The sequence below is a fragment of the Myotis brandtii genome, unplaced genomic scaffold (assembly GCF_000412655.1).
Source record: "Myotis brandtii unplaced genomic scaffold, ASM41265v1 scaffold329, whole genome shotgun sequence".
Taxonomy (NCBI): domain Eukaryota; kingdom Metazoa; phylum Chordata; class Mammalia; order Chiroptera; family Vespertilionidae; genus Myotis; species Myotis brandtii.
This window is the reverse complement of record NW_005362676.1, coordinates 547,377-560,144: the sequence shown is the minus strand read 5'-3', so window position 1 is coordinate 560,144 and position 12,768 is coordinate 547,377. Positions and strand designations below refer to the sequence as shown.

At 57.8% G+C, this 12,768-nt stretch overlaps 1 long non-coding RNA gene across 5 annotated transcripts in view; it reads right to left on the bottom strand.

The window, feature by feature from the left end:
• Positions 1-6: 6 nt before the first annotated feature.
• The window catches only part of LOC102240450, an 18,835-nt gene continuing 6,073 nt past the window's right edge, over positions 7-12,768 (bottom strand). The window contains exons 1-4 of one of the 5 annotated variants that reach the window (XR_001363030.1): positions 11,850-11,970; positions 10,289-10,730; positions 1,637-1,689; positions 7-87 (exon numbers count right to left, since the gene is read on the bottom strand). This is a non-coding gene — a long non-coding RNA (uncharacterized LOC102240450). Of the gene's footprint in view, positions 88-1,636; positions 1,690-4,150; positions 4,176-10,288; positions 10,731-11,094; positions 11,816-11,849; positions 11,971-12,768 lie in introns of those variants that run through there. The other 4 variants (XR_313853.2, XR_001363029.1, XR_001363031.1 and 1 more) reach the window with 4 other exon arrangements.

Sequence of the window (12,768 nt, the reverse complement as noted above, 5' to 3'; positions counted from 1 at the left end):
TGGTCCAGCATGCTGCTCGCTGTGCTCTGGTGCGTGCGGTGGGCCATGGCAGGTGCTCACGCCGCCATCGTCACTGGGAGGCCGCCGCTGCGGGAGGAAGGTCGGAGAGAGCAGTCAGCACTCCACGCGGCAACGGGGACCCTCCGGGCGCTTCCCGCAGCCCTGTTGCCGCACATCTGTTCAAAGAGCGTGCCCTCCCACCCCAGCTGGCACGTCTGTCAGAAGCCAGGCACAGCCGTGCCAGAGAGAGAGCATGAGGCACGGGGCCAGAGAGGAGGACAGGCCTGGCTCCAACCATCCTCAGACGCCTGCACCCTGAAAACACAGGGGACCCAGGCCAAGGACACAGGATCTGGTTGTTTGCTCTCAGACACAGAGAGAAGCCCTGGCTGGTTTGGCTCTGGATAGAGCATCGGCCTACAGACTGAAGGGTCCTGGGTTCGATTCCTGGTCAGGGCACATGCCTGGGCTGCGGGCTCGATCCCCAGTAGGGGGCGTGCAGGAGGCAGCCGATCCACGATTCTCTCTCATCATTGATGTTTCTCTCTCTCTGCCTCTCCTTTCCTCTCTGTCTAAAATCAGTAAGAACATATTTAAAAATACACAAAAAAGAAGCAACAGATACTTAAAACACACACATACACACACAAACCCGAAGCTTCAGGCCGGGAAGCCCCCTCCCCTCAGAGCAGGCGGGGCCTCGGGCTGCCTCCCGCCAGCACCATTTCCCCTGAAAATGGGTCAAGTGACAGAGGGACATTGAGTGACGTGTCACCCGAGGCAGGAGGTGCGTCTGCCGCAGCCCAGACCGTCCAGAGAACACGGAGGGGACCCCGCAGCGGCTCCGGAGGACCGAGGGCTGTCGGAGAGGTTGCTTGTCACCGGCCCAAGCACGAGCTGTGGGACAAGAACCCTCCTGGCTTCAGGCAGCATCGCCGGGTGCATCCGGGAGCACGTGTGTAAACGTCACTTTGGAAACGAAGAGTTACTTCTGTGCTCGGGGACGTGGAACAGACAGGGTGCCCCGGCCTGATCTGAACGCAGATCACCGTTCACTCGGGACCCGCCGGGAGTCGGCAGAGCTCCCTTTGAGAATCCAGCCGAGACACTCGTGTCGCTAATGAGAACGAGATCCGGTTAATTAGACCTGGGCATCCTTAATAAAAAGTTACATCCAGGGAGGACGAGCTTCCCTCAACTTAATCACACGGACGACGCTGGGCTCAACCTAGTCGCAGCTCCTAGGGCCGGTTTCTTAACACATTTTTCAACTTTTAGAAAAAAGCGTCAGGGAATTTTTTTTCTCTCCTGACGTGCAACTTAAAAGAGAGGGAAAAAAAGGTTGGGTGTCAGAGCAGGAATTTCTCGAGTCTTTGAAAGCGCACACAGCAGGTCTAGAAGCAAATCGCAAGGGCCAGCCCCGTCCTTTCCTGTCTTCCTCCAAGGCAGGAGGCTGCGATGGGGAGCCACTGAGTGCGATGCGCACCCACCCGGAATGTGGCCCGTTCTCACCACCACCCCAGCCAGGAGCCCCCACGTGCTCCCCCGAAGGGCCTCCCTCCAGCAACACCACCCCACGTCACACACGCCGTCAGCAGAGCACGACCTCACTCCACGCGGGGCCCCCATCTCCTACCGAAAACGAGTGGTCGGCAAGGCCGGGGAGACCCTCCGGGCGATGAGATCTTTCTGGAATAAAACAGAATGAAAAGAGGGAATTACTTTCACTTCAGAAATGTGAGTGAATGAGAGACGTTGTAAAAGTGCGCAGATGATCGTTCTAAGGAGAGGGTCAGAAATGACCAGAAACAAAGTAAAAAAAACCACATCACTTCAGCCCTTGGAACACAAATAAAGGGTCGGCTCACGTTCATTCAGGAAGGAGAGACTGTGCGCATTTCAATGAGGCTCCTCACGCCCTCATGAATATGCATTTCCCCACAACAAAGCTGGACCCCACGGATTCACAGAACCCGTATTAGGGGACACTCTCAGACCAGGAGGGTGTGCCCGTGGGGGCTGGGGTGGGGGAGAGGAGAGGAGAGGGAGAGGCAGGCCCTGCTCGTCTCCCCTGCCCCGGTTCACAGCCCACCCTGCCTCTGAGATGGGTGTGCCCGTGGGAGCTGAGGTGGGGGAGAGGAGAGGAGAGGGAGAGGCAGGCCCTGCTTGTCTCCCCTGCCCAGGTTCACAGCCCACCCTGCCTCTGGGATGGGTGGTTTCCTACAGCAAAGAGAAAGAGGCCGTAGGCCTCACGCTGCTCTCAAATGCAAATGCAAACCGCAGGGAAAGGCCCTCAGGTGAAGGGCTTGGAGGCTGGGCCCTGGATTGGAGCGGGATTCCTTGGAGGGTGGGGAAGCAGATGAGCAGAAAGCCAGGAGTCGTGCAAGAAGATGGGGACTTATTAGTCTTTTTTTAAAAATATGTTTCCTGATTTTTAAAGAAAGAGGAAGGGAGAAAGAGAAACATCCATGTGAGAGAGAATCATGGACCAGCTGCCTCCTGCACGCCCCCTACTGGGGATCGAGCCCACAACCTGGGCATGGGCCCTGACCAGGGTTCCAACCGTGAGCTCCTGGTTCCTAGGCTGACATTCAACCCCTGAGCAGCGCCAGCCCGAGTGCCGTGGGCCTACGAGATGACCATGTGCCCAGGAGCCCCGCTGCTCCCTCTTCCTCCAGAAACTCGGAGCGGTCTGCAGGCTGGGCCGGGCTTCCCTGCCCTGGTGAAGCCTGCCCGCTGCTGCCACCCGGGGTTGCCCACACCTGGAGGGAGGAGCCAGCTTTTCCTCTGCCGGCCCTCAGCCTGTAGGTCTCATTCATAGCAGCCTGAGCACCCCCCATGCTCCAGATCCCCCCCAAAGCTCAGAATCCTCAGCCGGTTTTGGAAGGACGTCAGAGCATTGCTTACATAACACGCTCTCCCACCCGCAAAGCCAGGCCCGCATCGAACTCGATTGAGAATTGGATTTTAAGTGTTTATTTATAGGCATCAGCAAGCACCCTGGTGGCCGGGGGAGGCACCGGGCGCTGGGCTCCGCCCACCACGACTCATTAGCATTCTTCCCGTGCCCGTCTGCTCTAATCTCCCCGGCAGCAGGCTAACTGCAGGGCAAGGTCACCACCCCGGGCCCAGCACCACTTTCCATTTTCTCCAAAGAAAATGATGCATTTCCTTTGCTCGGCTGCAGTGCCTCCCCCCACCCTCTTGGGACCCCTCGCGTGCGGTGGCTAAAGCAGAGGCATGTTATTCTGACGACCTGCCCCTCTGCATGGACAGTCCACCTTGAAGACGTGCCATAGACGCAGAGACCTGGACAGGCCCTTGGGGTCGGCTGTTGCCTCCCCAACTGGCTCTGAGTCCAGCACCCAGCCAGGCACAGCTGGGAGGGTCTGCTCCGTTCCTGCAGACGGAATGAATACGAGGAAGCAAACAGGGCTGGGATGCTTGGCTTTTCTCAGCCACGAGGGCCTGGCCATACCTCCTTCTACCCAGCACAGGGCCCGTCCTCTTTCTACCCCTCTGAGGGAAGTGGCTGCCGTGTTGTGAGGACAATCAGAACCACGGAGAGCCCCCCCAGCACGAACCAGCTGCTGTGCGGACACTCAGTCAGCACCATGGAGAGCTCCCCCACACCCCCCACACCTCCCAACCAGATGTGGTGGGGACCCCTTGATGGGCACTATGAAGAGGCCCTCACGGACCAGGTGTGCGGGTGCTTTCTCAGCACCACGGAGAGCTCCCCCTCATGGACCAGGTGTGCGAGTGCTGTCAGCACCACGGAGAGCTCCCCATGTGAACTAGGTCGTGCACCTCAATCAGCACCATGTAGAGCTCGCCCCCACCCCACCCCCAACCAGATGTGGTGAGGACCCCTTGATGGGCACTATGAAGAGGCTCTCATGGACCAGGTGTGCGGGTGCTCTCAGCACCACGGAGAGCTCCCCTCACGGACCAGGTGTGTGGGTGCTGTCAGCACCACGGAGAGCTCCCCTGGGCCACACCTGAGGCCTCCTGCCCACAGCCCTGTGAGGTCCATTTCCAAGTGGCTCCCCCAGCCCCAGTCAAGCCTTCAGATGATGGTCTCCCTGGCGCACATCTCGACCCTGGGCCAGAATCAACCCGCCGAGCTGCTCCCAGACTCCTCACTCACCGATTCGATGCCCAAGATCACAAATGCTGGCTGTTGTGCACCACTAGGTTTTGGCCGTAATTGTTTGCATAGAAATAGAGAACCCGTATGATAATAGTCTCTATCTTAAGCAGGTTGTGGCTACATATTCTTCTTTTTTTCGCAGTCCCAAGTGGCAGATCCTAAAAGGCGGGGGACACACGATAGGCATGCACGTCACCCTTGTGGGTGACCAGGGGCATAAAGGACTTAGGGAAGCCCCGTCTAAGGGGTGGGGAGTCGTAGGGAGTGGTCGCTGGGCAAGGAGGGGCAGAGGACTAGCTCTATTAACATCATAAGATGGGGAGACTCTTTAGGTTAAGACAGTGAGCGCCTGGGTCTGAGGGAAAGGCCAGCAGTTCCCGGGCGGGCCATGCAGGTGCAGGTGGGGGTGTGTGTGTCTGCCTGTCTCTCTCCTTCAGGTTCCATTAAAAGCAGAAGTGCATTCACTCCTTAGAAGTGGCTGAGCTGGTCCGAGTCAACTGACCCAGTAACAGCAGCCAGAACCAGGGAAGTCTGGCAGACCCGGCTGGTATCGAAGAACCAACACCGAACCGTTCAAGACCACTATGTTCAATCCTCTTTAAGGGCCTGAATCCAAAACATCACCACGTAGCCGACTGTCCTCAGTGTACTCGTTCAGAGAAGGGCAGTGTCCCAAATCCACTTTAACGGCAACAGTCCCTGTTCTCGCCGAGAAGTGACAACCGAAGCAGCAATGACGCCTAACAGAGCCTGAGCCTGCTTTCCTTTAAAAACAAAAAGCAAACACTCGGTTGAAGTGGCAGAGGAGTTTAAGCACCCTTTCAGCGTTCTCCTTTTGACCCTGACCTTTTGGGGAAATGGCCGCTGAGAGTCTGGACAGACGCTGTTTGTTCTCATCGGTCACTGCGCTCCGCCGGCCTTTGTGGACGGGAGCAGGAAGATGGCAACAGACGCGGGTGGGGAAGGGAAAGCGTGCTCACTGTCAGAGGCGCCTGGGATGGCCAGAGACAGTGCGGGTGACTCCGAAGTCCCTGTGCCCAGCAATGCTCGGCCGCCACCTTGCAGGGCGGGATGCAGCCTGGACAGGCCGTGCTCGGTCACTCAAGCCAGGAGGCCCGGGGGCCTCCCTCTGCCTCCTCCTGTTTTCCCAGCCAGTCAAGGCCCAGCTCAGATACCATCCCAAAGTCATGATGCCCCTCAACCCCCTGCCATCGCCACCTCAAGTCCCAGGACCTCCCCCCCGCCCCCCGGCCCCGAGGCAGCCAGAGGCGGCAAGACGGGGCTTCTGAGTCCAAACCCAACTCCAGACCCCGCCTCTGCTTACGAGCTGGGACCAGTGTCCCTGCACCGCACGGAGCCTCAGGCACCGCATCGGAACCAGAGGAGATTGCAATGGAGGAGACTGCAATCACATCATTTGCAGGAAACGTGCGGCCACAGAAAACCCGAGGGACTCTACACGAGGTTGCTGGAGGGCAGACCTACACCCCAACTCAACCACCACCACGAAGGTCATTTCCAAAGAGACACACCTAGACAGGAGCCAAAAATAAAAACCTATGAATCTGTCTCATGTTTTTTTTTATATACATACACTAGAGGCCCAGCGCTAATGTAAGTAAATACACACACACACACACACATTAGAGGCGCATGAAATTCGTGCACTGGGTGGGGGGTGTTCCTCAGACTGGCCTGCGCCCTCTCACAGTCCGGGAGCCCTCAGTGGATGTCTGACTGATGGCTTAGGGGCCTAAGCCAGCAGTCGGACATCCTTAGCGCTGCCGTGGATGTCCACGAATGAGCCCAGCTTCTGGCTGAGCCCAGATGGATGAGTCCAGCTTCTGGCTGAATGGTGCTCCCCCTGTGGGAGTGCAGTGACCACCAGGGGGCAGCTCCTGCATTTAGCATCTGCCCCCTGGTGGTCAGTGGGCATCATAGCCATCAGTCATTCTGCCATTTGGTCGATTTGCATATTAGCCTTTTATTATATAGGATATGCACATACATACACACCAGACCGGCACAGAAAAACACCTGCTTCTCCGTTGAAAGACATAAGAAGACCTAGGAGAATAAGGCCTCCTCAGGCTGTGAGCATGGTTTTATCTGGGGGGTGGTTTTCTGAGTACATTTTCACTTCCGAGTCGCTTCCTGAAGGTAGGATGGCTGAGTCAAGGTCAAAGCAGGTCCACTGGGGTCCGTGCTGCCCGACCCTGCAGGGGCTGGAGCGCTTCCTACTGCTCCACGACCTCGCCAACAGGGATGGAGACTGTGTCGAACTTGGGTTTCTGTATCTCGGCGTAATTTTAACTCACAATCCTCTTACATAAGGTGCTGAACATCTTTTCATTCACTTAAAAGACCATTTGCATTTATTTCTCTGTAACTAAATGTTCAGATCTTTTAGCCATTTCCTTCTGGGTGTTGGTCTTTTCCTTTTAATTTTTAAAAAATATTTTTCATTGATTTCAGAGAGGAAAGAGAGGGAGGAGAGATAGAAACATCAACAATGAAAGACAATCATGGATCGGCTGCCTCCTGCACGCCCCCTACTGGGGATGGAGCCCGCAACCCAGGCATGTGCCCTGACCAGGAATGGAACCATGACCTCCTGGTTCATGGGTTGTTGCTCAACCACTGAGCCACGCCGGCCAGGCCCTTTTAATTTTTTAACTCTTATATTTTAAGGAAATGAGCTTTGTCTGTGATTCTAGCTGCACTTATTTTCCTGGTTTATTATTTGGTCTTTCACCCTTCTTACGGTGTTCCCCCTCCCCACCCTTAATGGGAAGGTGTTCTTCCCCCTAAAGCAACTCAATTCATCAGTCTTTTCTTACGTTGCTTTGCATTTTGGATCATAATTTCCCACTACAGACTATAAAAGAACCCATTTGCATTTTCGCCCAGTACTTGTGATAGCTACTAGCTATCAAGAGCCCTTTGAAATCTAGGCTGGGAGATGATCAATGATATCAATTAAGCTTTTATCTTAATCCAAGTGGCTACTGTGAAGTGATGAAAATGCGTATTGGTCTCTGCCCCAGTTCCCGGCACAGAGCGCCTGAAACCCGTACAATGTCCCAGGATGAAAGCACTTGGAGCGTCTTTGCTCTAATCGTTGGTCTTCGGCCTGGTCCCTGACAGAGCCCCTGAAACCCCTGTACTTTCCCGGGGGGCATGAGTGTCTGTGCCCTACTGAGGCGACTCTGTATGGGCTCCAGGATGGGGACTGGGTCACCAGAAAGTGCAAGCTTGGAATTTTCAGTCAACCCATGGAACCAGGTCACGGCTCGATCCCAGTCAGGGCACAAGCCCGGGTTTCCAGGCTCGATCCCCAGTCGGGAGTGTGCAGGAGGCAGCCGATCCATGATTCTCTCGCATCACTGATGTTTCTCTCTCTCTCCCTCTCCCTTCCTCTCTGAAACCAATAAAAATATTTTTTTTTAAGGAGTGATGGCTGGATCGGAGGTCTTGGCGGTGCTTAGGGACCTTGACGGGGGAAGTGTGACTGAAGCGGGTGGAAGAGAGGACAGGAGGGGAGGGACTGGAGGAAGCCAGTAGAGGCAGGAGGTGCACAGCAAACAGGGCAACAAAATAACAACGATGATGATGATGAAAACAGGAGAGTAGCAGAGGAGGAGATGGGGTAGGAGACTGGTTCCTCTTTTTTCAGACGGAGAGGAAAGTGTGTCCATGACTGTGCTGGGGACCAGAGAGCGTGCAGGGGGGCATCTGGTGCTGAATGGAGGAGGGGTGGCTCTGAGAGGATGCGTTGTTCCAATCTCGGGAACAGCAGGAAGGATGTGTGCACAGATGCTGGCAGGCAGTGGTGCGATGGGGGTGGGGTCTGAGCCAACCCCGTGAGTTCTGCTTCATCAAAAATCCTGGAGAATCCCTAGCCGGTGTGGCACAGTGGATAGAGCGACGGCTGGGGACTGAAGGGTCCCAGGTTCGATTCTGGCCCAGGGCATGTACCTGGGTTGCTGGTTCTCTCCTCGCCCCCCCATCTGGGCACAGGCTAATGTTTGTTGAGGATCTCAGCGTCTGTGTTCATCAGGGATATTGGCCTGTAGTTCTCTTCCTTTGTGGTGCCTCTACCTGGTTTGGGGATTAGGATAACGCTGGCCTCATAAGAAGAGCTTGGCGTGTGCCTTCCCTGGGACGTTCTGGAACAGTTGGAGGAGGACAGGGCTAGCTGTTCTTGGAAGGTTTGGTCAACTCCCCTGTGAAGCTGTCCGCACCGGGACTTGTTTGCTGGGAGTGTCTTTCTGTTACTGCTTCTACTTCATCAGTTGTTATCAATCTATTCAGGTTTTCTGATTCTCCCTGGTTCAGTTTTGGGAGACTGTGTTTTTCTAGGAATTTACCTATTTCCTCCACATCATCCAGCTTGTTGGCAAATAGCTGTTCGTAGCATTTCCTTACGCTCCTTTGTGTTTCTGCTCTACCCACCTCAGCTGCTCCCCTCCCTGCCTACAGATGCCGCACCAGCTCAGGCACTGACACGGTGACTGTGCCACCTTTGTTTCTTGGGACCCATATCGGGGTGGGGGTGTTTACAGGGGCTGCGCTGCAGCCTTGCCTGGAGCTAGGCCGGGGCGGGGCGGGCACCTGCTCTCCTAGACGCCCTCCCCATCGGGGCTGAGGCTCACCCCAGGACCTTCCTCCCCTCCAACGTCTGTGCATTTTCATATCACAGTGACTTCCGGAGACTGAACTGGGATCCCCCAAGTACATACACGTAAGACGAAAATTGTAATCTGAAATTACTGCTCATTTGAGTAAACGGAACGCGCTCCCATCGCCAAGCCGAATGCAAACAACAGCATCCAATTAACCCTCAGAGGCCTCTCAGCTCCTGCAAACGACCCCTCTGCACCCTCAGACACAGCTCCTGAAGCACACGCTAGACACGGCCACGGTCTCCCCGCTTTGCAAGACGGGAGTTTCTCCGGCGCAGCCTGACGGAGCAGCCCTTCCCGTGTACGTGCAGCGATGGCTGAGCCCGCGGCGCCAGCACAGACCGGGGGACAGGACCAAGGTCACCCCTTGTCAGCCCTGGTTTCCGGGATGGAGGCGTGACATTCACAGATTCACGGTGGCCTTTGGCTGGCTGCCCCCACCCCGTAACCTCCCGTTCTTGGAGCTCCAGAGTGACCCCCTGGGGCTCTCCTTCCTGGAGGCCACAGAACTGGCAACCTCTCCGGACACGTGCTCTGACCGGGAATCGATCTGTGACCTCCTGGTTCCTAGGTCAGTGCTCAACCACTGAGCCACACCGGCCGGGCCTCCAACGTCCTTTTCTGTAGATGTAAGTGGGCCAGCGTCCCCCTGTAAGTAAAACAACTGCTACAAGTGCTTCCGTGGGGGCAGGAGCGATGTTAGTGTCGTGAGTGGGTGGCCGTCCACACTTCCTCATACAAGAACCGCCGTCTTCAGGAAAACACATCCCCCCAGACCAGCCAAGTAACATCTGTGACAGTGTCACTAAGAGCAGGACAGATGGCGACGGTTAAAAACCTGTTCCTGAGAATCGACGCCGACGCCGGCGGGGGACCATCAACGAGACGCGGAGAACAGGCGGTCTTGTTTTTCTCGATGCGCCAACGGCCCACCGTGATCAGACACCGAGTATTGGGAGTGAAGTCGGTTGCGGGGGTAAAAGGTCGTCCACAGTGAGAGGGCAAAGCAGCGGGCGATTTAGAAGTGGCCACAGGAAAGGCCGCCAGCCCGCCGACCCGGAGGCCTGGCCCCCAGCACCTCACGAGCCCAGGGAGAGGCGAGCAGGCACCGCAATCCTGCGTGTCAAGAGGCAGCCGTGGCCCATCTCCTCTCTCTGGGAGGACGTCTGAGAACCCACAGGCAGGCCACTCCCCGGTGCTTCCGATCCACCAGACCACCAGGTTCGCATGGAGGGCAGGGGCTCGGCCCGTGAGGCACCGCTCCCGGTTTTTTCACCGAGAACGCGCCAGGCGTCTCTGGGCCTGGGGCACACAGGGCCCAGGAGCGTATGTTCTGACGGGGAAGACCCGCGACCCGTGAGTGAGCCACGAAGGGACCGAGGAAGATACACCCAGCAAACTCCAATCGCTATCGACTCAGACAAAGCCAACTTCAGAACAAGGAAAGTACCTGGATAAAGGGGCGGAGGGGCGTTGACAGGATGAGATCATCCCATTCTCCAAGCAGAGACCACAAGTATCCAAACCGATGGGGCAAAAACCGACAGAACGGAGAGGGGAGATGATGAAGGCACTGTCGTCCTCGGAGACCAGCAGCCCCGTCGTACACGCAGGCGCACAATCAGCGGGGACGGGTCACTGAACAGCACGCTCCATCCCCTGGATCCCACGACGTCCGCAGCACAGGCCGACCAACAAGAGCTCACGTGCAGCCTCACCGAGCGCCTCGGTCCGAGGGGGCTGTCACAGAGCGCACCGTCTGGCGGCTGGTGAACAGCGGACACTTCGTTCTCATAGTTTGATGGAAGCCCGAGACCAGGCGCCAGCAGGGTCAGGTGAGGGAGCTCTGGGTCGGAGTCGTCTCCCTGTGTCCCCACATGGCAGACGGGGTACTGGGAGGGAATCAGAGGATGTGGGCCTTGCACGGGGCCAGCACGGACCGGAACCCCAACTCTTCTTCAAGTCCCAGCATGCTCTGTGCTCAGGGACAGGTCCGTGCAGCCTCGGGGTTTGGCGGGAAAGCAGAGAGGAACAGAGAGCTCCACACACACACAGTGGGGGCCTCAGTGGGGTGGGGGCCTCCATGCAAACCCTCCTTCGGACGCCGGGCACGTCAACGTTCAGGAAAACCACAGATGCAAGCACTGTCGCAGCCCACACACCCAGGAACCCCACCACGCGCTTTCTTTCTCCATTTGGACCCCTCGAACACGGACCGCGTTGAGCTTAGAAAGTACCAACGCCACAGTCTCTTACTGGGCTGTGGTTGAAACCAGCAAACGTGACCCGTCAAACTGCCCGCAAGATAGGAGGGCCGTGCAGGACGCCCACCGGCCACCAGAACATCTCCCAGCTGCTTGATCCTGCGTCTGTTTGTGGCTCCCAATGACCGTGGCAGAAGGGACCACGTGTGACGGCAGATGCTGAGAAAGACTCTCCAAAGCCAGCGACTGGACTCGCCCAAGCCCCCGGGACGGGACAGTGGCAGCGCCCGGTATTCCGAATGCTGCCCTCCTTCCCTGACTAATACCACCCTTCTCCGTACAAAAGCATCATGTCTTCCCGGCAAGGCCAGGGCCCAGGCAGGAGAGGCAGGCGGGGAGGCTCCGGGGGGAGGGCTGGCCCGCAGGCGGGCAGCGCGGCTGGGAGCTCGGGAGGCCGCCTGCCATCAGGTACAAGACGAGTTTAGAAACGTCCAGATGGCGGAGGAGGGGCCGGGCAAGAAGGGGCCTCGTTCCCAGGTGGCCGCAGGCTCTGACAGGGGTCACCGTCCAAACACCCCAGAGGGAATTTCTGTAAAGGATCAGAACGCCCGCCTCCCTCCCCAGCCAGGCTGTCTCCTGGCCGCAGCCACACAGCTGCCCAGCCCCGTGCTGCCTGCCCACTGAGCGCTCGGCTCCAGGAGGGATTCCTCATGGAAACAACTCGGGTCCAGGCCTGGTCCGGGGAGAGGAGGAGCGGAGCCAAGCTCGTGCTGAACGGAGGAACCGCGCTCCGGGGGCTTCACTCACCAGCAAGAAGCCCCAAAGGGCCTGGAGGGCCGGGCGCTGCCCCGCTGCGAGGGACACAGAGGTGGACACAGTCTTCACGTTGGCGTGGGAAGAGACAAAAACCAAGCGAGTGTTGCACGTACCTCACCAACTGCACGGGAGGCGCTAAGAAGAAACACGGAGTGGGGTTCGTGAGAAAGGGCAGCGATGCTGATTCGTGCAGCTGGTCGGGGAGCTGGCATACGAACACAGAACCCAAGTATGTGAGGGAGCAGCCAGGGGGACACCTGGACCAGGGGCAGGCGGGTGAGAAACAGCAGGTGGGAAGGCCCTGAGGTAAGCATACACTTGGCTCATCTGAGGACCAGGGGGCATGCGGGAAAGAGCCCACAGTCAGCCGGTCATCGAGGATGGGCGCGAGGGTCCCGGGTCAAGGTGGCAGGAGGGGTGGGGACAGCGCAAACCAAGCCTGGACCATGCGGCTGTGTGCTGGGAGCCTGGACGGCATGGAGGGACCACAGTGGGGAGCAAGGGAGAGAAGTGGAGCAAATCAGGCTACGGAATGTGGGAGTGGAGTGGGCACTGGGGAGCCACTGAGGGCTGGAGCGAGGGACACCAGGCCTGGCCGGGCCCAACCTGCCATGGGGCAGCCCCGCAGACCCACCCGGGAAACCCCGCAGCCGGTATGGAAATCCTGCCTCACACAGCAATAGCACCCCACCGACGGGTACGGTTCCCAAGCCCATGGAGGAGTCTCGAACCTCACCAGCTGTGTGACCTTGAGGTCCCTGCCTCCCCGGGCTCCCTTGTGCATGGAGAGAGGACGGGACGGAGCTGGGGACGGGCTGCAGGAGAGGAGAGAAGACTGCGCCCACGGCAGCTGACTCAGCCTGTGCCAGCAGGCGGCTCTGAGACACCAGCTGGACCCAACCCAGGTGGT